The sequence below is a fragment of the Maylandia zebra genome, linkage group LG2, assembly GCF_041146795.1.
Source record: "Maylandia zebra isolate NMK-2024a linkage group LG2, Mzebra_GT3a, whole genome shotgun sequence".
Lineage (NCBI taxonomy): Eukaryota > Metazoa > Chordata > Actinopteri > Cichliformes > Cichlidae > Maylandia > Maylandia zebra.
The window spans coordinates 13,007,459-13,030,897 of NC_135168.1; the positions used below are offsets into that span (position 1 = coordinate 13,007,459).

Below are 23,439 nucleotides of genomic sequence, written 5' to 3' on the forward strand. Positions count from 1 at the left end.
TCTGATTTTCAAACGAACCTTCTGAGCCATTTTAACATTAGAGTCTATGGAAGAGTTGGAGGGAGGAGGCTGTGCATTGGTGACATTTATGAAAGAACCATAACACCTAGTACAATAGTAAACACATTGGATGAAAGAGGACAGCCATGGCTACGTTTTGAGGGTAAAATCATACCTGTAGAGCAAACGCTGCGGACACAGCAGCAGTTTTAAAAAAGATTTTAAGATTAATTTTTTTGCTCCTCTCACTCTAGCAGTTGAGCTGTCTCACTCTAGCCCCAACATTCCGTCCCATACACACCCATTATAAATTTTGAAACGGGTGAAAAAACATCATGAAACTTAAACTGGAACTGAAGAAAAAGTATAATAGATATTGAAAAGATAAATACAAGTTGAATAGTTGAATGTCTTGTCTTCGTTTTAAAGTTTGAATGGTGGCTCTATGTCAATGTATGTGGAAGTAGTAAGAGTTTAAAAATGAGTAAGTTGAATGAGAATTTGAAGGGTCTCCCCATTGAAATACATGGGAAATTTTTGTTGAATAAAGTTGAATAAAATTAAAAATATAAATGTTAAAAATGAGAAAAATAGAAGCAGTCATGTCCAAAATAATAGGAATCTAACGATGTTTGAATGGTTTTTCTAAGTTGAACGGTTTTGAAGGAGTAGGCTTTCAAAAAACGTACGGAAGAATAAAATAGAATAAAGATTAGAAGAACAATACTGTGAATGCTTTTCAAGCATTCACACTAACTAGAAAGTGCATTTTCTGAAGAAACTGCAGTGTGAATGCTTGAATCTGAATGTATGCACTGAAATGAATTAATTGCTGAATTTTGAGTTAAAAATATTGAATGAGATTAAAAAAAAAAAAAAAAAAAAAAACGAATTTAACCTGAAAACAAAGGTGCTGAACTGCTAAAAGCTGAAGGTTACACAGAAAACTGAAAATGTTTTAAATGTAAATTAGAAAACCCTAAGAAATGAGAAAAGAACATTTAGAGTCAGAAAACATCTGAATGAATATTAAAAGGTCATATTCTTTGAATCACTGAATGACTCAAATGTGATCCCTCCACTTTGATCCACACAGTTTAAAAAGTTTAAATGCCTGAGCTTTGAAAGATACGGTGTTGGAAAGAGAACAATAATGGCGACAATTTGAGGGTAAAATGATGGCTGTGACACTGTGGACACAGCAGCAGTTGAAAGAGAAGTGCTTAAGATGAATCTTGGTACAGTGGCAGGCAGAGCTCGTTAAGCAGGCAGGTGTGAGCCTGGTTGCTATAGTGACCGCACCCAATGGCTCCATACACACGTACACAGACATGCGCCTCACTTTTGCTGCTTAAAATGAACAGAAAAGTCAGGCCGAAACAAATCGTTCCCAAATGAAAAGTAAAAGTCGTATTGACAAAATTCTTTCACCGTGAGCGACAGCAATGTCTAGTCTACCTAATTCTCAGTTTTCATGCCTGTGGAGCTTATTATATGGACGTGGTGACAGTGGAAAGACACCATGCTCTTCTGATTTTCAAACGAACCTTCTGAGCCATTTTAACATTAGAGTCTATGGAAGAGTTGGAGGGAGGAGGCTGTGCATTGGTGACATTTATGAAAGAACCATAACACCTAGGACAATAGTAAACACATTGGATGAAAGAGGACAGCCATGGCTACGTTTTGAGGGTAAAATGGCGGCTGTAGAGCAAACGCTGTGGACACAGCAGCAGTTTTAAAAAAGATTTTAAGATTAATTTTTTTGCTCCTCTCACTCTAGCAGTTGAGCTCTCTCACTCTAGCCCCAACATTCCGTCCCATACACACCCATTATAAATTTTGAAACGGGTGAAAAAACATCATGAAACTTAAACTGGAACTGAAGAAAAAGTATAATAGATATTGAAAAGATAAATACAAGTTGAATAGTTGAATGTCTTGTCTTCGTTTTAAAGTTTGAATGGTGGCTCTATGTCAATGTATGTGGAAGTAGTAAGAGTTTAAAAATGAGTAAGTTGAATGAGAATTTGAAGGGTCTCCCCATTGAAATACATGGGAAATTTTTGTTGAATAAAGTTGAATAAAATTAAAAATATAAATGTTAAAAATGAGAAAAATAGAAGCAGTCATGTCCAAAATAATAGGAATCTAACGATGTTTGAATGGTTTTTCTAAGTTGAACGGTTTTGAAGGAGTAGGCTTTCAAAAAACGTACGGAAGAATAAAATAGAACTAGAAAGTGCATTTTCTGAAGAAACTGCAGTGTGAATGCTTGAATCTGAATGTATGCACTGAAATGAATTAATTACTGAATTTTGAGTTAAAAATCTTGAATGAGATAAAAAAAAAAAACCCGAATTTAACCTGAAAACAAAAGTGCTGAACTGCTAAAAGCTGAAGGTTACACAGAAGAAGAAGTTGGAAAAAAGCTGAAAATGTTTTAATTGTAAATTAGAAAACCCTAAGAAATGAGAAAAGAACATTTAGAGTCAGAAAACATCTGAATGAATATTAAAAGGTCATATTCTTTGAATCACTGAATGACTCAAATGTGATCCCTCCACTTTGATCCACACAGTTTAAAAAGTTTAAATGCCTGAGCTTTGAAAGACACGGTGTTGGAAAGAGAACAATAATGGCGACAATTTGAGGGTAAAATGATGGCTTTAACACTGTGGACACAGCAGCAGTTGAAAGAGAAGTGCTTAAGATGAATCTTGGCAGAGTGGCAGGCAGAGCTCGTTAAGCAGGCAGGTGTGAGCCTGGTTGCTATAGTGACCGCACCCAATGGCTCCATACACACGTACACAGACATGCGCCTCACTTTTGCTGCTTAAAATGAACAGAAAAGTCAGGCCGAAACAAATCGTTCCCAAATGAAAAGTAAAAGTCGTATTGACAAAATTCTTTCACCGTGAGCGACAGCAGCTTCTAGTCTACTGAATTCTCAGTTTTCATGCCTGTGGAGTTTATTATATGGACGTGGTGACAGTGGAAAGACACCATGCTCTTCTGATTTTCAAACGAACCTTCTGAGCCATTTTAACATTAGAGTCTATGGAAGAGTTGGAGGGAGGAGGCTGTGCATTGGTGACATTTACGAAAGAACCATAACACCTAGGACAATAGTAAACACATTGGATGAAAGAGGACAGCGATGGCTACGTTTTGAGGGTAAAATCATACCTGTAGAGCAAACGCTGCGGACACAGCAGCAGTTTTAAAAAAGATTTTAAGATTAATTTTTTTGCCCCTCTCACTCTAGCAGTTGAGCTGCCTCACTCTAGCCCCAACATTCCGTCCCATACACACCCATTATAAACTCTGAAACGGGTGAAAAAACATCATGAAACTTAAACTGGAACTGAAGAAAAAGTATAATAGATATTGAAAAGATAAATACAAGTTGAATAGTTGAATGTCTTGTCTTCGTTTTAAAGTTTGAATGGTGGCTCTATGTCAATGTATGTGGAAGTAGTAAGAGTTTAAAGAGGAGGAAGTTGAATGAGAATTTGAAGGGTCTCCCCATTGAAATACATTATAAATTTTTGTTGAAAAAAGTTGAATAAAATTAAAAATATAAATGTTAAAAATGAGAAAAATAGAAGCAATGTTGTCCAAAAGAATAGGAATCTAACGGTGTTTGAATGGTTTTTCTAAGTTGAACGGTTTTGAAGGAGTAGGCTTTCAAAAAACGTACGGAAAAATAAAATATAACTAGAAAGTGCATTTTCTGAAGAAACTGCAGTGTGAATGCTTGAATCTGAATGTATGGACTGAAATGAATTAATTGCTGAATTTTGAGTTAAAAATTTTGAATGAGATAAAAAATAAAAAAAAAACAACCTGAATTTAACCTGAAAACAACAGTGCTGAACTGCTAAAAGCTGAAGGTTACACAGAAGAAGAAGTTGGAAAAAAGCTGAAAATGTTTTAATTGTAAATTAGAAAAACCTAAGAAATGAGAAAAGAATATTTAGAGTCAGAAAACATCTGAAAGAATATTAAAAGGTCATATTCTTTGAATCACTGAATGACTAAAATGTGATCCCTCCACTTGGACCCACACAGTTTAAAAAGTTTACATCTCTGAGCTTTGAAAGACAAGATGTTGGAAAAAGAACAACGATGGCGACGTTTTGAGGGTAAAATGATGGCTTTAACACTGTGGACACAGCAGCAGTTGAAAGAGAAGTGTTTAAGATGAATCTTGGCAGAGTGAGAGAGAGAGCTCGTTAAGCAGGCAGGTGTGAGCCTGGTTGCTATAGTGACTGCACCCACGGGCTCCATACACACATACACAGACATGCACCTCACTTTTGCTGCTTAAAATGAACAGAAAAGTCAGGCCGAAACAAATCGCTCCCAAATGAAAAGTAAAAGTCGTATTGACGAAATTCTTTCACCGTGAGCGACAGCAATGTCTAGTCTACCTAATTCTCAGTTTTCATGTCTGTGGAGTTTATTATATGGACGTGGTGACAGTGGAAAGACACCATGCTCTTCTGATTTTCAAACGAACCTTCTGAGCCATTTTAACATTAGAGTCTATGGAAGAGTTGGAAGGAGGAGGCTGTGCATTGGTGACATTTATGAGAGAACCGTAACACCTAGGACAATAGTAAACACATTGGATGAAAGAGGACAGCCATGGCTACGTTTTGAGGGTAAAATCATACCTGTAGAGCAAACGCTGCGGACACAGCAGCAGTTTTAAAAAAGATTTTAAGATTAATTTTTTTGCTCCTCTCACTCTAGCAGTTGAGCTGCCTCACTCTAGCCCCAACATTCCGTCCCATACACACCCATTATAAACTCTGAAACGGCTGAAAAAACATCATGAAACTTAAACTGGAACTGAAGAAAAAGTATAATAGATATTGAAAAGATAAATACAAGTTGAATAGTTGAATGTCTTGTCTTCGTTTTAAAGTTTGAATGGTGGCTCTATGTCAATGTATGTGGAAGTAGTAAGAGTTTAAAAATGAGTAAGTTGAATGAGAATTTGAAGGGTCTCCCCATTGAAATACATGGGAAATTTTTGTTGAATAAAGTTGAATAAAATTAAAAATATAAATGTTAAAAATGAGAAAATTAGAAGCAGTCATGTCCAAAATAATAGGAATCTAACGATGTTTGAATGGTTTTTCTAAGTTGAACGGTTTTGAAGGAGTAGGCTTTCAAAAAACGTACGGAAAAATAATAAAATATAATAATAATAAAGATTAGAAGAACAATACTGTGAATGCTTTTCAAGCATTCACACTAATAATAACTAGAAAGTGCATTTTCTGAAGAAACTGCAGTGTGAATGCTTGAATCTGAATGTATGCACTGAAATGAATTAATTACTGAATTTAAGTTAAAAATCTTGAATGAGATAAAAAAAAACAAACCCGAATTTAACCTGAAAACAAAAGTGCTGAACTGCTAAAAGCTGAAGGTTACACAGAAGAAGAAGTTGGAAAAAAGCTGAAAATGTTTTAATTGTAAATTAGAAAAACCTAAGAAATGAGAAAAGAACATTTAGAGTCAGAAAACATCTGAAAGAATATTAAAAGGTCATATTCTTTGAATCACTGAATGACTAAAATGTGATCCCTCCACTTGGATCCACACAGTTTAAAAAGTTTAAATGTCTGAGCTTTGAAAGACAAGATGTTGGAAAGAGAACAACGATGGCGACGTTTTGAGGGTAAAATGATGGCTTTAACACTGTGGACACAGCAGCAGTTGAAAGAGAAGTGTTTAAGATGAATCTTGGCAGAGTGGCAGGCAGAGCTCGTTAAGCAGGCAGGTGTGAGCCTGGTTGCTATAGTGACCGCACCCAATGGCTCCATACACACGTACACAGACATGCGCCTCACTTTTGCTCCTTAAAATGAACAGAAAAGTCAGGCCGAAACAAATCGTTCCCAAATGAAAAGTACATGTCGTACTGACAAAATTCTTTCACCGTGAGCGACAGCCATGTCTAGTCTACCAAATTCTCAGTTTTCATGCCTGTGGAGTTTATTATATGGACGTGGTGACAGTGGAAAGACACCATGCTCTTCTGATTTTCAAACGAACCTTCTGAGCCATTTTAACATTAGAGTCTATGGAAGAGTTGGAAGGAGGAGGCTGTGCATTGGTGACATTTATGAAAGAACCGTAACACCTAGGACAATAGTAAACACATTGGATGAAAGAGGACAGCCATGGCTACGTTTTGAGGGTAAAATCATACCTGTAGAGCAAACGCTGAGGACACAGCAGCAGTTTTAAAAAAGATTTTAAGATTAATTTTTTTGCTCCTCTCACTCTAGCAGTTGAGCTGCCTCACTCTAGCCCCAACATTCCGTCCCATACACACCCATTATAAACTCTGAAACGGGTGAAAAAACATCATGAAACTTAAACTGGAACTGAAGAAAAAGTATAATAGATATTGAAAAGATAAATACAAGTTGAATAGTTGAATGTCTTGTCTTCGTTTTAAAGTTTGAATGGTGGCTCTATGTGAACGTATGTTGAAGTAGTAAGAGTTTAAAAATGAGTAAGTTGAATGAGAATTTGAAGGGTCTCCCCATTGAAATACATGGGAAATTTTTGTTGAATAAAGTTGAATAAAATTAAAAATATAAATGTTAAAAATGAGAAAAATAGAAGCAATGTTGTCCAAAATAATAGGAATCTAACGATGTTTGAATGGTTTTTCTAAGTTGAACGGTTTTGAAGGAGTAGGCTTTCAAAAAACGTACGGAAAAATAAAATATAATAATAACTAGAAAGTGCATTTTCTGAAGAAACTGCAGTGTGAATGCTTGAATCTGAATGTATGCACTGAAATGAATTAATTGCTGAATTTTGAGTTAAAAATATTGAATGAGATTAAAAAAAAACAAAAAAAAAAAACGAATTTAACCTGAAAACAAAGGTGCTGAACTGCTAAAAGCTGAAGGTTACACAGAAGAAGGAGTTGGAAAAAAACTGAAAATGTTTTAAATGTAAATTAGAAAACCCTAAGAAATGAGAAAAGAACATTTAGAGTCAGAAAACATCTGAATGAATATTAAAAGGTCATATTCTTTGAATCACTGAATGACTCAAATGTGATCCCTCCACTTTGATCCACACAGTTTAAAAAGTTTAAATGCCTGAGCTTTGAAAGACAAGATGTTGGAAAGAGAACAATAATGGCGACAATTTGAGGGTAAAATGATGGCTGTAACACTGTGGACACAGCAGCAGTTGAAAGAGAAGTGCTTAAGATGAATCTTGGGACAGTGGCAGGCAGAGCTCGTTAAGCAGGCAGGTGTGAGCCTGGTTGCTATAGTGACTGCACCCAATGGCTCCATACACACGTACACAGACATGCGCCTCACTTTTGCTGCTTAAAATGAACAGAAAAGTCAGGCCGAAACAAATCGCTCCCAAATGAAAAGTATAGGTCGTATTGACGAAATTCTTTCACCGTGAGCGGCAGCAATGTCCACTCTACCTAATTCTCAGTTTTCATGCCTGTGGAGTTTATTATATGCACGTGGTGACAGTGTAAAAACACCATGCTCTTCTGATTTTCAAACCAACCTTCTGAGCCGTTTTAACATTAGAGTCTATGGAAGAGTTGGAGGGAGGAGGCTGTGCATTGGTGACATTTATGAAAGAACCGTAACACCTAGGACAATAGTAAACACATTGGATGAAAGAGGACAGCCATGGCTACGTTTTGAGGGTAAAATCATACCTGTAGAGCAAACGCTGTGGACACAGCAGCAGTTTTAAAAAAGATTTTAAGATTAATTTTTTTGCTCCTCTCACTCTAGCAGTTGAGCTGCCTCACTCTAGCCCCAACATTCCGTCCCATACACACCCATTATAAACTCTGAAACGGGTGAAAAAACATCATGAAACTTAAACTGGAACTGAAGAAAAAGTATAATAGATATTGAAAAGATAAATACAAGTTGAATAGTTGAATGTCTTGTCTTCGTTTTAAAGTTTGAATGGTGGCTCTATGTCAATGTATGTGGAAGTAGATACAGTTTAAAGAGGAGGAAGTTGAATGAGAATTTGAAGGGTCTCCCCATTGAAATACATTATAAATTTTTGTTGAAAAAAGTTGAATAAAATTAAAAATATAAATGTTAAAAATGAGAAAAAATAGAAGCAATGTTGTCCAAAAGAATAGGAATCTAATGGTGTTTGAATGGTTTTTCTAAGTTGAACGGTTTTGAAGGAGTAGGCTTTCAAAAAACGTACGGAATAGATAATAATAATAATAAAATATAATAACTAGAAAGTGCATTTTCTGAAGAAACTGCAGTGTGAATGCTTGAATCTGAATGTATGCACTGAAATGAATTAATTGCTGAATGTTAAGTTAAAAATTCTGAATGAGCTGGAAAATACAGAAATTTTCACCTGAAAACAAAAGTGCAGAACTTTTGAAAGCTGATGTTCACACAGAAGAAGTTGGAAAAAAGCTAAACATGTTTAAAATGTAAATAATAAAAAGATGAGTAATGACAAAAGAAAATTTAGAGTCAGAAAACCTCTGAATGAATATTAAAAGTTCAAATTCTTCTAATTGAAATGAACTTAAAAGATGAACAAAAATTCTGGAGAAAATACAAACTTTAATATACAGCATAATGTTTTTCAGACATATACACATGTGTATATCATGTTTAATAGTATTACATACATCAATTTGTTTTGTATGTCATAGAAAATAACATAAAAATCTTAAGTCATATTTTACAGCTTCTTTCTGAAAAGGACTAGTAGAATAAATAAAAATAACTAAATTAAATAACTAAATAAAAAATAATAAGCAAGATATGAAATACATGAAAATTCAACTTTTAAAACCACAATCCTGAACCTTTAAATTGTGTTGGTTTCTTAGAACATGGCTGAACAGCTGTTTCTATCGGTCTACTTAATCTGTCTACACATCTTTTTATTACTCATTCTTCTTTATGTTTTAATGTAAACAGAGTCCACACAGTGGTAAAAGAGAACTGTATAGAGATTTTTGAGTAAAGTCAAATGAAAGCGTAAGGTGGTGACACAGTTTAACACATGCAAATAATCAAATAAACACATTAGTCCTTTTTGTGAACATGGATAAATAAGTATCAATACAGCATTGTTCAGCCATGCCACTAAATGCTTTTTTACACATTGTTTTAACCTGGGCTCAGACACAAAGTCCCAAAATTAGTTAGTCCCTGACTTTGAGTTGTGGTTATGACTAATTATTATACACAAGGCTTTATCTATCTGAACTCTAAGGACACAAATATGAAAAAAAAAACCTATACTTACCAGCTGATACCCCACACTACACACTAGGTGTGCCATGTGACCTGAAACTTTGGTACAAAATCATCATAATCATTCTGTTAACACTGTTTTTTAACGCTGTTTGTGTTGCTGTTCAGCAGTTTAAAATGTTTTAGATTGGATTACATGGAATGAATTTGAATTTTCTTGGGGGGTTTTGTGTGTGTTTTGTTCTTAGCAGATTTTTTCTTCCATACTGTTGAATTCCAGTTACCACATTTCTGGTCATATGACATCCCGAGTGCCCACTTAAAAAAAATCCCCACAGTTAATTCAACATTAGAACAAAATAAAAATATCCATCCATCCATCCATTCGCTTCCGCTTATCCTTTCCAGGGTCGCGGGGGGCGCTGGAGCCTATCCCAGCTGTCATAGGGCGAAAGGCGGGGTACACCCTGGACAGGTCGCCAGTCTGTCACAGGGCCAACACACAGGGACAGACAACCATTCACACTCACATTCACTCGCACATTCACACCTAGTGACAATTTGGATTAATCAATTAACCTATCCCCACAAATAAAAAAATAAAAATATGTTAAAGAAAAAAAGGTTTGCTCTGTGATGAAATACTAAATAAGCATACATTGTACAGAGCACTAACAATGACAACAATCCTTTAGCCTGTTGATCAGAGAGAGGCAGTCATTATGTCCATTTAAAACCTGTAATCACAGAGCACATCGTTTCTGTGAAACTATAAAGTCCCATATGATCCTCATCATGTCCAGTGACTTCAGAGTGGATCCTCCCTGTCATCCGGCCAGTGTTTGATGTGTGGCAAGCAGCACAGAAGCAGGATAGCTGAGGACTTTAAAAGAAGAGCAGAAAACAGGAATATGTAGTTGTAAATGTAAATATCAGTGATACTTGTCTTGTCAAAGGGAATAAAATAATGAAAATGTTAACTTACACACTCATTTAGGGAGGATCTTGACACTGCACAGAGGAGGCACAGTCAGTCTGACAATGATGGTGATCTCCAGGGATGTTTTCCTGCAGCAACATTCCTGCCAACTGGCCATATGATCCAGAGTAGTGGGTTTGTAATGAACAGAAAGGTGTATATGTTAGGTAGTGTGCACTCAGAGCTGGTCCTAAGAAACAAACACATCCTGTAATAAACTGAATACCTGTAGTAGTGCTGCTGCAAATATGAAGCCCTTCTATCATGAGTGGTTTCAAAGAAGGTGTTTTGGAGGCTCAGTCACAGAAACTGTGCCGTCTGTTCAGTCCTGAGTGTCTCAGCTCTGAAGGGGATGGATCACAGAGGGAAACACCTGAGTACAGACATTACAATACACTCTAACACTCCTAAAGTCAAGTGAAAACACAATTTAAACACTTCACAAAGAATGAATACATGTTTTCATGGAAATTATGTCATTAACCCTTTTTGTTGTGAGTAAATCTCACCGGCTGCTTGTGGGACAAGCTAGAAGGAGGACTTATCACAGAATCTCTCCTGTGCTCCAGATGTGAAGTCTCACGCTCTGATCGTATGGCGATGAAGATGGTGATGATGAAGTTTCTCTGATCTGTGGCATTACAGTTTCTGGCTGCTATGTGCTTCACATTGTTGGATTTTACATGTGAAGCTTGGAGAAGACACAGGAGGACTGTGTCTTGCTTAAAAAAAAAAAAAGAAAAAAAAAGGAAACCTAACAGGAAAGGAACCCCCCCCCCTCAACTCCCACCGTACCCTCCCCCCCCCCCCCTCCCACTCAACTCCCCAACCTCACACCATCCAATGTCTATACAAATGTAGGGTATCAGCTGGTAACAGAAAGCAAGTGTAACATATGCACTACATATGTAACACTGCTGAAACATTTCTGGCCAGAAATGTGCAGTTATCAACCCAGACCCACCCTGATGATTGCACTGGCCAGAAACATGATAAAAGCTCATAAAAATTTATGTTTCATAGTAAAATTGGTCCAAAAATATAATCGTATACTTTTGAAAAAGTTTAAAGTTTATAACAAACCAAAATAATAACATTTTTGTAAATAGTATTTCAAAATAGAGGCACACATAAAGTGGCTTAACTGTCATTATTGCTGTAATTAGGTTTGTTTGTTTGTTTGTTTTTTTAAAAAGCAACCTTTAGTCATTATTGTTCTCTCAGAAACAATGAAGAAGCTGTTGAACATTTATGTGTTGTGTAGGCAATCCTCTGGTCCACCCTCCCTCCCTCCCAGCCACAGTGAGACTGGGGCAGCCTGGCAGGATGTTGAAGCCTGGCTGCAGAGAGGATATGCCTACACTATTCATTTTAAACTGCTATATTTGATTTTTCTGACATTTATAGGTTACTGTTAGTGAATTTTAGATTTTCTGTAATAAATAAAATTGTCATCTTTTACTGATATCATTACTTAATTCATGTAATTGTATTTTATGTAAACAATTCAAACATTATACTGCAATGCAGGGCGTCAACTTTTAAATATCGCTCTACTTTATGTCTGTGAAGGTTCTCAGTCATCCAGGTCATCGTAGTCAAAGGAGCTTGCAAAGAAAAGCGTCTGGACTTCTTTCTGGAGTTCAAGCATCGCTCTACTTTCTTAAGTCATTCAAAAATATAGATATTACTTACTGTATTCAAAGATCTAGATCATGAATCATCACAGGACAATACACAGTATACTGGGTCATGGTAACTATGGTAGGTCTTCATGACTCCAGAATGGAGACATCGATCTGACTGAGAAATGAAAATTAGGTCAAACAGTGTGTTCTTCTCTGTGGTAGGGGCAGTGATGACCTGTGCGTATCCCCTAGACTCAAACAGCTCCAGGATTGGTTTGTTTGCACTGGATAAAACATTCTCATTAAAATCACCACAAACTATGATGGGATGACAGTCCATGATCTCCAATGAGTCTAATAGGCTTACCAGGTTTTTCAGGAATGGCCTCAGAGTGTAGTCTGGAGGTCTGTATACAACTGCAATCAGAGCACTGACTGGTGCTTCAACCTTTAAAGCCAGAAATTCAAGGTCAGTTACATTATGGATGTACTGTTTTTCATGCACTTGAATGTCACTTTTCACATAAACAGCAACTCCACCACCACTTCTGTTTGCCATCTGGGGAAAGTTTGTGTAGGACAGGTGTCTGTTGCGTTTGAACAAATTGTAATTTTCCAAGTGGAGACTCTCTGCGACAAAAGAGCCCCGCAGGTGTGTTTCTGTTAGGCACAAAACATCTGCTAGACACAATTCATGGTGACTTTTGATGTCATTAATGTGAGCTGGCAGTCCCTCTGTATTATGATGAACAATGGTGAAAACCTCTGACCTGCTCAGTGTTTGCCTCACGTGTAGAAGAGGCATCATGTCATCAAGGTTGGCTTGTCTCATGTTCTCAAGCGCTGCAGTGATTTCTGGGTTGGTGAATATTTTTTTCTCCTCCATATCAAGAAGATACAGTCCACTGAGAGACGTCACTCTACTGACAGCTACGTAGGCCATGCCGGGCTCAAAAATGCTCTTAAGAGAGACAACAGCTGATGTAGTTGTCATACCCTGTACCTTATGTATTGTACATGCAAAGGCCAGCTTCACTGGGAACTGTCTTCGTACCACTCCTTTCTGCTTCAGATTCTCCTCTGCTCTCTCAATGTACACCATGTCGTCTGCTGGTGTGCGGTTATTCTTTCCAGATGTCTCATTATCCATTTTAAGTCCAAGCTTGATGATGTGTTGGTCGTTTTCAGAGTGAACTACTCTAAGTAGTTTTCCAAAAGCTCCATTAACCAAACCATTTTGTATGTCAATGTTTCTGGTGAGCATGACACGAGCTCCTTCTGCAACTTTCAGTGTGTCTGGTAACTCGTTTTTACCTCCTTTCAATGGTCTGTCTTGAAGTGCCATTCTGCCAGTTCTAGGATCTTTTCTATAATCATCTGCATGGATGTCAATGATATGAGTGTGGAGCAGAGCCAGTGTTGCAGAGTTGTGTGCATCCACTTCTTTATTAGTTGCAAAAATGTGCAACGCATCAGTTGGACAAAGGGCTGGTTCAGTTATGGCCTGTGACAACAAATTTCTATCTGCTTCGCAAAGCTCATCCAACTTTCCTTTCACACGAATTCTGTTCAGCATCTCTGCAAAGACAACATCATCTTTCTGACGCATAATCTCAGTCAGAGTGATCATCTGAAAATGCTCCCGCCACAGGTCGATCTCAGACGGGTCGTGCACACAGAGAGGTTTAGACTGTCGCACTGGGGGTAGCTGATAGAAGTCTCCGACAGCAATGACTGACATGCCTCCAAAGGGTCTCCGAGTCCCTTTGATCTGTTTGAGTCTTGCATCTACATATGCAAACAGATGTCTTGACACCATAGACACTTCGTCAATGACGATTATTTCAGCATTCAAAAGTTCTGATCTGACTTCATCCAGCTGATTGCCAAGTCCCTGAATGGGAGGTTTTAAGCTTCTAGGCAGCTTGAGAAGAGAATGCAGTGTTGTTCCAGAAATGTTAAAAGCTGCAGTCCCAGTGAAAGCAGTTAACAGGACAGTGGGTTTTGATATGTCAACGTCGTCTGCATATCTGGGCACTTTGCTCAGTATCTTAGATGCTTCTGAGTAGATGCATTTGATAAGATGTGATTTTCCTGTTCCAGCACCACCATTAATATAAAAGAAAAACTGCTCTGGATTTAGAGCACAGACTCTTTTAATGCACCAGTCTCTAACTGCATAAAATATGCAGGCTTGCTTCTTGTTCAGATTCTGAAACATCTGACGTAACAATGTGGGATCAATAGCAGGGGGTTCCCTGATGGCTCTGACTTCTGTTGAAGCATCAGCCTGACGGCTGTAGTCGGGCACATCTTCCTGTTCATTTTCATTGTCTCGCTCTCTTTCTTGTTCGACAAGTGGCAACCTTACGAGATCTGATTCAGGTGCCAGATTACACCATTCGTCAGTCACACCTCTGTTCTGCTCATATTCCTCAACAGCGCTCTCGATCTCCTCACTGTTTTTCTCATATTTTTCTCTGTTTCTTTTGACAATGTGTTGCACGTACTCAAGACGGTCAGTACCTGGCAGCTGTACACAGCCAGCACCATAGAAAGCCTGATAGGTTGGCAACGATGGTGTTTTCAGTTCGTGGTCTGAACGATGAGGAAGGTACAGTTTAAGCAGTCTTCCGTAATATTGCTCTGGATGTTTTTCTTGTGAGCAGCGGTGAAATCTGATGATAGCAGGCTTATTGTTTTTGCGCCTTTGCACAAACCCCATCTCATTGAGAAGGGGCAAAACATCTTTACCTTTTTTCTGTTGGCCATAGACAATCCTGCAAGTAGCAGCAAAGTCTGCCATGCACATCTCCTCATACTCTGGTGTTTCAGGTCTGGCTTTGTATTTGTCATTCAAAGATGTCATCCAAACATTGGAAGACTCAGGTGTTGTGTTGTCCAGAACTGACAGGGGACGACTCATTTTCACAGGATTATCATCAGTTGGAATGAATATTACAGCACGTGAGCATTGCTTCATGTGAAGACCACATGCACGAGCAACACACTCCTGTGCACTGATCTCTCGCTTCTTTGAATATGCCTGCATGACGGCTCTCATTTCATCGCACTCATTTACACTGTCCTTATGGGAGTTCTCAATGACAGTTTTCAGGTACTCAGATAGCCCGCCCTCTTTTTTTGATATATATTTCATTAAATAATTTGCAGCACCAAAAGCATCTAAAACAAAGCTTATGTCGATATTACTGTTCCAGGCTTCAAGCAGATGTGGATTATAGCCGTTTATCCAAGAGTCTTTTGGATCACGCTTTAGTATGATCGTACTCCTCATGTTCATTTTATTCAGGTATCTCTCATATTCTGCATGTGTCAACTTGCATCTTTCCAAGAGCTGCTCTAAACTCATGGAAGCAGTTTCAGGTTCATTCAGCAGCTGGTTCAGTGGTCTGAGCTTGTTCTTTGCCGTTTCTACTTCCAGTGCATCATCCTCACTGGGTCTTGTGATCATTGTCTCATTGCAGGGTGGTTTGGGAAAACCAAAACGGCACCCGGAGCTTAAACTCCTAAAGCACGTCTTTGTGTGGTTCTTACTGTGTTTTTGCACTTCTGTTACTTTTTTGTACAGTTCAGGTTGTTTATGTGGATCAGGCAGCTGAGCTGTGATGTATTTGTTTATAAAATCAAGAACAGTTTGCTCATCATCCTCCTCAAACACAGGAGCACCTTCTACCCACAGGAGGCAGTGTATGTGTGGGCTTCCTCTGTGCTGAAACTCAACTCTGTAAAAGTAGTCAATGACTTTGCCAAGTGGCTCTGCGGGAGATAAGAGTAAATCTCTGAATAATGCTTCAACTCTCTTGTCAAACATGCGCATTGTTGTGACAGGATTGCTTCTCAGGATGTCACACTTTGCTGACCAGTCGAGTCCTTCAAAATTCACTTGTTCACCTTGCTGCCTTGTTATTGCCTCGATCACTTCAGGCCAGCGCATTTCAGCAGCTGAAAATGTGCAAAAGAACGTGGGAGTTCCCAACTGTCTGATCATGGCAAAAAGATCTCTTGTTGTTTTCTCCCAATAGGCTGGGGTTCCTCTCAGAGGCTGCATGAATCTCACTGCATCTTTATTTCGCACCAGTTTCTCCACCTCGTGTTTATCTTGTAACATGCCTGAGGTTATTTTTCTACCATCTCTGGTCAGAGGCTTTGCCTTCCTTAACTGTACTGTCATGCTGGATGTAGCCAAGTGTATTTCAGTCACAAACTGTGCAAAGAATAAATAGTTTGTGTCTTTGGCAAAACGATCATCAATGCAGAAAAGTCTTGATTTGAAATACCCACTGGGGGATACTTTGATCAGCCTTCTTTCATCAAGTGTGTTTTGGCCTGTAGGAAACTGCACAGGGAAGGCCATGGCCTCCAGTTTAGGTGTTTTGAAAAAACTTATTGGATTGTTTCTCTCTGCAGGAGCAACAGAGTAGATTCCTTCACTGAAACATAATATCTCCTCAGCCACATCAGGGGGCTGCAAACAGGACTCGAGTGCAAAACCACCATTAGTCAGTCCATCTGCTTGCTCTGAATCATCTCTCATCTGTTCATGCGATTGTTCACCATCACAGGGTAACATGTCAATGTCCTGTTCATTTATATTTTGTGCTTCACTCAGTGCATTTTTCTCACAGCTGTCAATTTCCATTAAATCAGCCTCATCATAATCGTCCTCATTCATGTTTTCATCATCATCATCCTCATCATCTTCATCAGGAAGAGTTGGATCACACAGCTCAGCATCATCTCTGATGCTCACATCCTTATACTGTGGATGAATCTGCTTGAGTTTATGCAGTGCTTGCACAAGTTTAGACCAGCTTACAGTCTGAAACAGCTGATGACCTTTGTAAGACAAGCGTCTCTTCAGTTTCACTCTGATCACCTGAGAATTAATTCTCAATCGAGGTAGTGTTTCAACAGTTTCCTGTACCTCTGATGGGACACAGACCACATTTCCTCTAATTGCTCTTTGTCTGCCTTTGGGAAGAGGAATGATCTTGGCAAATGGTATGCACTTGGCTATGAGATGTCTCTCCAGTATGTTGAGATCAGAAAGTTCAGCTGGAATATCAGCAAGATCCAACTTATTGGCAACAGCAAGCGCTGGCATGGATCCATTTTTAAGATGATCGTGGCAGGTGTGACATATCCACTCTCTCTTTCTCTCATCAGGCACTTTGCACTGCTCATTTCTGCAGTTTTCATCACAAACATGAACAAACTTTCCTGTCAAACATGTTGCAACTACATGTGGGTTTTTGAAATACTTTGACCTTGTGCAGGGTCGCACTTGGTTTGGAAATGAAGCCTTGAAGCATACAGTACATGGGTATGATGGTCCAGCTTTGATTTGTGATTTGAACACAGATATGGCCTCGTTGATCACACTGTTGTCACTCTCTTGGGTTTGTCTGTTCACCCATCTGTATTTCCTTTTTATTTTCATTGCACATCTCATGTTGTGCATAATCCTGAATGCAAGATTACTTTGATACCTGTCTCGCATTAGTTGTTTCATTAGTTGTCTGTGTCTTACTCTGAATGCATTGTCACGTGCATAACGCTGAGTCACTCGAGATCTCTGTCTCTCTCTGAATTCAGGGTTTTCTTGATACCTTTTAGTTATATAGTTTTTTTGTTTTTGTCTAAATTCAGCATTGTCACAGTAGCGTCTTTTAATATATTGTTGTTGTTTCTTTCTGAATTCATCGTTCTCACAGTAGCGTCTTTTAATATATTGTTGTTGTTTCTTTCTGAATTCATCGTTCTCACAGTAGCGTCTTTTAATATATTGTTGTTGTTTCTTTCTAACTGTAGCATTCTCAGAAAAACGTTTTTTAACATATTGTTTTTGTTTCTTTCTGAATTCATCATTTTCACAGTAACGTCTTCTAATATATTGCTGTTGTTTCTGTCTGAATTCATCATTTTCACAGTAACGTCTTCTAATATATTGCTGTTGTTTCTGTCTGAATTCATCATTTTCACAGTAACGTCTTCTAATATATTGCTGTTGTTTCTGTCTGAATTCATCATTTTCACAGTAACGTCTTTTCATATACTGTTGTTGTTTTTGTCTAACTTCAGGATTGTTTTTATATGTCTCGCTTGTGCAAGATTTTTTCTTTTCTTTGTAATCTTTATTTGAAGCATACTTTTGTTGTTCTTTCCTTTTTTGGTTTTCTTTTCTCTGATTTCTGGGTTTCTCTGATGCCATTAATCTTCTTTTCATTTTGTTCCTTTGTTGTTTATTAACTTTTTTCAGTTTTTGTAAAACTATATCAGAAAGGTCACAGGCAGCAACATTTGTTATGGCAGCATTTGATTGACATGAAAAAGCATCACTTGATGGAAGGAAACTTAATTCACTGCATAGTTCTTCAGTTGGTATATTAGGAGGTTCATTCTGATCTTCATATGATGTGAACTGAGTCATGTGGACTTCTTTTTGTTTCACCAGTGGCGTACAAATGGACATTTGACAAAAGATATTTTCAGTCGGATCAGTGGTTGTGTTTCTCCTTGGAGTAGAGGGGTTTGCTTCATCAACAGTTGCATCAGAGTGAGTAGGTGCCACAGCAGTGGCAGCTGTTGGTCTGCAGACTGTGTCTGTGATAGTATCACTCAGGTTGACTGTGCTCATACTGTAGAACTGCACAGGCTTCAGTTCATAGTTACAAGAGGGTGATATCTCCATCATTTTATAAGAATCTTGGATCCTCTTAATCATGTCACTGAGGAGTGTGAATTTCAGCATCACTGCTGTACCACGATTACGTGACTGTAGTAATAGAGGAAGACCACTGGGTGTTCTGGAGTGTGGATCAAAGAAACCATATTTGCCTGATGTGGATCTGAACACTGCGATACACAATCCACTCATAATCAATAAGGCATACTGCACATCTGACAACAGGCAGCTCAGTCCTGCTTCTAAGCTGAGAAAGGTATCTACTGCTTCCTCTGGAGGTTCTTCAAATGTCCCATACCGGGAAGGCTGTGTCATGTCGACATCATACATAGACCAGCGAGCATCAACTTTGTCTGGCAGCTCATCGGTTGCCAAATGAATATTTTTAGGAAATCTTTTCTTGGCCTCTTTGTACATCACATCACCTTTATCCAAGACCAGATTAAGGTCAGCTGTAGTCATGTTTTCATTCTCATGAAGGAATGCAAGAAATGTGAGTGAGTTGCATGTGCACTGCTTGTCTCTGGAGTCTCCATATTTAGGATGTGCCTGGCTGCGAGATGCACAGACAAGTGTAATAGAGGGCTGGTTTTCAAGGTTCACTCTTTCTGCATGAGATGGTCCTGCCACATCACTGTGACAGCCTCTTTTCAAAAAGTCAGCATAACCCACCTGTGGGGCACTTGACACCTCATGTTGTTCATTAACTTTATGCTGCAGTCCACTCTTTACAGCATCAGCATAAGATACCTGTTGTACATGTGCAGGAACATGTTGACCTGCCTGTTTGACACTGTCAGAATTGGTCTTTGTAGACACACTGTCTTCTGCAGAGCTCTGAGGAAAATCAAACTCAGCTTGTTCACATGTTGGTACTTTTTGAAACTCATGAAACTTTTTCCAGCGTTGTTTTGCAGCTTGTGACTTTTTCTGCTTCCTTGGCATTTTCACACACCTGCAAGTGTTTCTTAGTCTTTAGAAAATATGTTCACAAGATAAGAGTGGCACACACCAGGAGATGTTGTCTTTGTTTTTATATTTCAGTTTTTATTTGTCTTAAACAGTTGTCTTTCGTTTGACAGTTTGTTCTTCAGTTGAGAGAATATTATGCACTCTCTTTATTGGCTTGGCATTTTTCAGCAGCAAGCCAAGAGTGAAAAACAGGTAGAGAGAAAATTTAGAAGAGAGAACAGGCAGAGCAGGAGAGACACGGCTGGGAAATCACAATCAAACCGTGAATTAGTTTTCTTTGTTTGTTCAGTTTGTTCTCAGGTAGAGGCAATATATGCACTCTTTATTGCTTTAATGGCTTGGCGTTTTTCAGCAGCAAGCCAAGAGTGAAAAACAGGTAGAGAGAAAATTTAGCAGTGAGAACAGGCAGAGCAGGAGAGACACGGCTTTAAATCAAACCGCAGATTTTTCTTTGTTTGTTCAGTTTGTTCATAGGTTGAGGCAAAATATGCACTCTTTATTGCTTTGTTGGCTTGGCGTTTTTCAGCAGCAAGCCAAGAGTGAAAAACAGGTAGAGAGAAAATTTAGCAGAGAGAACAGACAGAGCAGGAGAGACACGGCTTTAAATCAAACCGCAATAAGATTCTTGGTTTGGCAAAATTTCTCACAAACCACAGAGTGAAATACAGATGGAAAGAAGGCAGAGACAACAGGTGGAGCAGGACAGAGGATAGAGGGGTTGGGGGGTTGGGATGTGAGAGAGAAGACTGGAGATCTGGTCCTTGTTCTTCTTCTGCACACTGTGAACAAAAAACAAGAAAAAAATTATTTTATTAAAATGATATAACATGGTAATTGTATGAACTAATTGTGACTACTGAAAAAGGACAAAACAAATATTCAAGCTAAACTGTTGTCGGCTGCCATGTGCAAAAAGTTGCATAATTGGGCACTTTTTAAAAGAATAAATATTTAATTAAATTCAGCAATAATATTTTTAAATACAAATATGATTGAGTGAATCATTAATTAATCACATGTAGTGTGACTACAAAAATGTACGAAAAAAATATTTTAGCCCAATTGTTAAGCTGCACTTATGTGTATTTATTATAAAATTGTGTTTAAAAGGTCTAGCACAAAGTTTGAACCCATCACTTTACATCTTATATTAGTCAGATTATTTTATTATTTTGGTCTACTTCTCTTACAGTATGTGCACACCTACCAGGCAAAGCACAGTGTCAGTCAGGTTCCTGAAAGTGTAACACGAGAAATAATACGTTAGTTGTCTGTACAGTGTTATCAGACTAACAGAAATACAAAGCCCACACGACATGATACACTGAACTTCTAGTCAGCAGGGTAATTATAGAGTAATATAGCACACCAACTGATACAGCAGCCATTTTACAATTCAAACTAATTAACTGAAGTATTGCCACTTATGTAAGGCTACTGTTAGACTGTTACTAGCCTTAGCATTGCTGCTAGCGCTAGCATTCTGGCTAGCATTAGCACTTCAGTTAGTGTTAGCAATGCAGCTAGCGTTAGCATTGCAGCTAGCGTTAGCAATGCTACTAGCGCTAGCACTCTTACTGTTAAAACTGAGCCACAATGGCAATAATAAAGCTCATTTCTTACTTTTGTCTCACTGACCGGCAAGAAATATCACAGGAATATTATTTTTGTCAGTTAACAAGTGCTAAGGCTAGTGTTAGCACTATAGCTAGCGTTAGCATTGTTGCTAGCATTAGCATTGTTGCTAGCATTAGCATCGAAGCTAGCGTTAGCACTGCTGCTAACAGCAAAACATCATAAACGTATATAAATGATAGCGAAGGTTATTCTTTTTTCTTTCTTCTTTGAATTCTTTTTAACTCTGTTGGACTTGATATGTGAGTTTAAATGTCAAACATGTATTTTTTCCATCATAAAAATAAAACACTGCAGTACTGAGTGTACTGTACTTACCACAGCAGAGAGCGAAGCGGAATGACGACAGTTGGTCCAGTGATAGGTTAAAAACAGATGAGGCGTTCAGGTGGTGCTTGGAAATTTGACCATCAGTTTGAACAGCAATAATGAGCATATACATGTCTGTGTGTTGGTCTCTGTGTGTGACAGACATAGAGAGATAGAGGGAAAAAATACACTATACTAGTGTACAAATTGGTACTTTTTGCCCAAGTATAAGCGAATGAGTGACATACAGAAAAACAGGGCAACTGGCATTAAATGAGCAAATAAAAAGTATTAAATCTTGAACTGTTTTGTGGGTTTTATTTTAAGACTACTTTGAGTGTATTCGTGGGGAGATAAACTATACAGACTATAAACAGAAACATTAAATGAGATTAGATTAGTTAAACGTTAGTTAAAAGGTGGGGAAATTAACTACAGACCAATAGATGCTGAGAGCTTTAATTATCCAGTCAGAAAGGATGATTTTGAAGTCATCAACTGACTCCAACTGCCCAGATCTGAAAAACCTTTGTGCCAATCACAATGCTCTACTTAGTTGGCATATACTAACTAGTGACAAACTATTAATCTGTGGCAAAACCCTGTCAAATCTGTCTTATTGTACTATTGAAAAAGTTAATCTTACTACAATCTAACATTTTTAGGTTTAACCTTGGCAGAGTGAGAGAGAGCTCGTTAAGCAGGCAGGTGTGAGCCTGGTTGCTATAGTAACTGCACCCAATGGCTCCATACACACGACACAGACATGCACCTCACTTTTGCTGCTTAAAATGAACAGAAAAGTCAGGCCGAAACAAATTCTTCCCAAATGAAAAGTACATGTCGTGTTGACAAAATTCTTTCACCGTGAGCGACAGCAATGTCTAGTCTACTGAATTCTCAGTTTTCATGTCTGTGGAGTTTATTATATGGACGTGGTGACAGTGGAAAGACACCATGCTCTTCTGATTTTCAAACGAACCTTCTGAGCCATTTTAACATTAGAGTCTATGGAAGAGTTGGAGGGAGGAGGCTGTGCATTGGTGACATTTATGAAAGAACCGTAACACCTAGTACAATAGTAAACACATTGGATGAAAGAGGACAGCCATGGCTACGTTTTGAGGGTAAAATCATACCTGTAGAGCAAACGCTGTGGACACAGCAGCAGTTTTAAAAAAGATTTTAAGATTAATTTTTTTGCTCCTCTCACTCTAGCAGTTGAGCTGTCTCACTCTAGCCCCAACATTCCGTCCCATACACACCCATTATAAACTCTGAAACGGCTGAAAAAACATCATGAAACTTAAACTGGAACTGAAGAAAAAGTATAATAGATATTGAAAAGATAAATACAAGTTGAATAGTTGAATGTCTTGTCTTTGTTTTAAAGTTTGAATGGTGGCTCTATGTCAATGTATGTGGAAGTAGTAAGAGTTTAAAAATGAGTAAGTTGAATGAGAATTTGAAGGGTCTCCCCATTGAAATACATTATAAATTTTTGTTGAATAAAGTTGAATAAAATTAAAAATATAAATGTTAAAAATGAGAAAAATAGAAGCAGTCATGTCCAAAAGAATAGGAATCTAACGGTGTTTGAATGGTTTTTCTAAGTTGAACGGTTTTGAAGTAGTAGGATTATAAAAAACGTACGGAATAGATAATAATAATAAAATAGAATAATAATAATAAAGATTAGAAGAACAATACTGTGAATGCTTTTCAAGCATTCACACTAATAAAGATTACAACAACAATACTGTGAATGCTTTTCAAGCATTCACACTAATAATAAAGATTAGAATAACAATACTGTGAATGCTTTTCAAGCATTCACACTAATAAAGATTAGAAGAACAATACTGTGAATGCTTTTCAAGCATTCACACTAATAAAATGGAATAATAAAGATTAGAAGAACAATACTGTGAATGCTTTTCA

At 37.9% G+C, this 23,439-nt stretch overlaps 3 long non-coding RNA genes across 3 annotated transcripts in view; all 3 read right to left on the reverse strand.

Moving 5' to 3' along the window:
- The window catches only part of LOC112433374 (uncharacterized), a 254,707-nt gene that overhangs the window by 226,651 nt on the left and 4,617 nt on the right, over positions 1-23,439 (reverse strand). The window lies entirely within an intron of this gene.
- LOC143420833 (uncharacterized) lies at positions 8,605-10,644 on the reverse strand. The gene is made up of 3 exons (XR_013100567.1): positions 10,472-10,644; positions 10,252-10,355; positions 8,605-10,149 (listed from the first exon to the last, which is right to left on the reverse strand). It is a non-coding gene; the product is annotated as an uncharacterized LOC143420833 (long non-coding RNA).
- Positions 19,698-20,999, reverse strand: LOC143413588 (uncharacterized). Its single transcript, XR_013094192.1, has 2 exons — positions 20,762-20,999; positions 19,698-20,333 (listed from the first exon to the last, which is right to left on the reverse strand). It is a non-coding gene; the product is annotated as an uncharacterized LOC143413588 (long non-coding RNA).